This window comes from Macadamia integrifolia, chromosome 7 (assembly GCF_013358625.1).
Source record: "Macadamia integrifolia cultivar HAES 741 chromosome 7, SCU_Mint_v3, whole genome shotgun sequence".
Lineage (NCBI taxonomy): Eukaryota > Viridiplantae > Streptophyta > Magnoliopsida > Proteales > Proteaceae > Macadamia > Macadamia integrifolia.
The window spans coordinates 3,291,422-3,294,368 of record NC_056563.1 but is presented as its reverse complement, the minus strand read 5'-3'; positions in this window follow the sequence as shown (position 1 = coordinate 3,294,368).

The following is a 2,947-nucleotide window of genomic DNA, read 5'->3' as shown; positions in this document are numbered from 1 at the left end:
CAGTACGATTGGCCCTCTTGAATGTACCATCGGGGTTGCCGACTGTCCTACATGACCCGTCGGGCGTTATGTCTAACCGCCACAGTGACCCAACGACCGCGACCACTGCTTCCCCCCAAATGATAACCCAACACCTTAACCCCTGTTGGAAAGGGTCATAGCACGGGATGGTGAGAATCCTAATACCGCATGCTCCTATATGACATTAGTACGATTACATAGTGCCACCGTGTCCCATTCCACGGGCCACCAATGCATTCGTTTCCAAGTCGACTACGGCATCTAGTCTATCAATGCATCATGCACAATGATGTCCACAATCAACATATAAACATCTCATTCAATTGGCATTTGAAAGTAAACATAGCACATATGCATAACAATGTGAGGAATGACTAATCTACATAGCATATTCATGATGGCATGATTAGACTAGATATAATTAAATGAATGTCAAACAATGCCTTGAAACAAGGCCAAACGTCCTCTCCCCACTTACCTGTAGCGTACAAAGATTTCCGTTCGGTATGGGTGAGATCCAGTGCAAATCGGGTAGGATTTGGTGAACCCAACATAATTGAGCGGAGTTAGTACTTTACCATTTTAGGATCAAAATTAATACGATCCGATGATAAAATCATGTTTAGAACTTTAAAAGAAGGTCACATGTCCGATTTGGGTTCAATCGGACATAAGGATCACCTTGGGGACCACACGGGTGGGTCAGACAGGTGGGTAGTCTGGCCCACCGGTCCTACCCACAGGTTGGGACCGGCGGGTAGGGGCCCGCCGGTTGTACTCGCCGATTGGGCCAGGGGCCCCTGCTAGGACCGGCGGGTAGGGGCCCGTCGGTTGGGCCCGCCGGTTGGGCCCAAAGGCCCCCCTGCCTTCTCAGGTGGGTACCCACAGGCGGGTAGGGGCCCACCGGTTGTACCCATCGGTCTTGGCGGGAAACACCCTGTTTCTTCCCAACTTTATCCATTCTTTGGGGATTCAAATGGGGATTTTCTCAACCCATTCTTCACACCTTCAAGGTCCTATAGGATGGTTCTAACCTGGATCTAGGTTAGATTCAAGTGATGGGAAACCATCTTACCTTCTTTGCTCAAGAACAACTTCAAACCCTCCAAATCACTTCAAACCCACAATGCTTCTTCCACCTTGTCAATATCTCTTCAAATCCTTCAAGATCAACACATAAATCATCTATTAAACCTTAGATTCATCATTTCAAAGGGGATTTACAAGATCTCAAGAAACCATACTCGAATCAAGGGTTTAAAGCTTGGATATGGTGAATGTTCACAAAACCCAACCTTGCTTACCTCTAACTGTAGATCTAGAGCTGAAGATCACTCTCCCGGTGCCGAAATGGGGAGATCAAGCTTCGACACCGCTGAAATCCTTCCCTTCTTCCTCTTCCTTCTCTTCCCTTCTTCTTCCCTTTCTTTTCTCTCTCCTCTTTACTATTCTCACCAACGTACGGGTGACATAAATGGAAAGAAAATGAAGTCATAAAGCTATATATATAAGTCGTAATAAGTGAACAGTGCACATGGATGGGTCACTCAGGTGGGTGGGTGCACCCACCTGCCCTACCCACTTGAGGGCCAACACTTGGGATTTTGACAGGGTTCGGGCCACGGCACGGACCCCACCCCCGGCATACGATGTAGCATACGTATATACCTTTAAATACGGCTACAATACCTGTTTTATCCGTACATAGCCTTATGGTAGGTGCATGTACACGGCTTGGGCACTCCCGTCTCTTCTGGCACTGGCTCGGACTTGTCGGGCCAGCCGGTGTTTAAGGTCACCCGAGCCATCATAGCCCATAAGGAACCCGCTCTAATTTCCTGTGGCTCGGTTCCTGCATGGTTAAACCGGTTCAACCGCAAAATCAGACTGGGTTTAAGAAGCGGGGTATTACATAAAGACTCTCCCAAAATTTAAAAGCTTCATTTGTAGAGCTTGTGCATAGGGAATAGCATCGTGCGAGGGTCTCCATTCTCAATAAGTACCAATCAATCCTTCATGTTGTAGGTGTGGCACATAAAATGAATCACTAGATCATATTTTACTTGGTTGCTCTTTTGTGCTCTTGGTCTGGTTTGGCAGTAGCCTTTCATACTTGCCTCTGTCAGATCATATCTTATTGTTCCATGAATAATTAGAAAGTTGAGATGCTTTGTTCTGATCAGATAAGAAGCTTGCTCGTGAGTCACTTTCAAGAGCATCCTTCCTTTATTGGTATCTATGGCATGCAAAGAATGATTTGGCTTTCAATGTCAAGATATGAACTCCACAAGAAGTGATAACGGTGGCGGATAAGGCATATGTTGAATTCATTATAGCAAATACAAAGGATAATCAACATAATGTAACAGTGGGTGGGCCTATGCATGCGCCATTATGAGATGGTCGCCCCCAGCACCAGGTTACATCAAAATTAATTGTGACGCGGCACTCTCCAAAGGGACTTTGGAAGGTAGTTTGGGATTTATTTTCAGTTATTAGTTTGGAGGGATGATTAAGGCCTTCTCGATTCCTTAATGTCTAAGTTCAATAATTCAAGGAGAGGCATTGGCCATCAGATCGGCTTTATCTCATGCTTTGGCTCTAGGATATCTACATCTTCAAGTAGAACCTGATAGCTAGGAGACTTTTAATTTACTTTAAGACTATAATCAAGTACCACCTCTGGAGGAGGTGGCAACAGTCACTGACATTAGGCAACAATGTACTTTATTTGTTTCCATTTCTTTCACTTGTATTCCAAGGGCTCTGAATAGTGTTGTAGATGCCCTGGAGCGGAAGGCCCTATCTACCATGTATTTAATAGATTGGCCATATTCCATTCATTGGCTTCTCAGGCTTTGTGAATCTAAAGCTAATGGATGTACACATGTTTATCACCATCAGTAAATTTGTTCATTACAAAAAA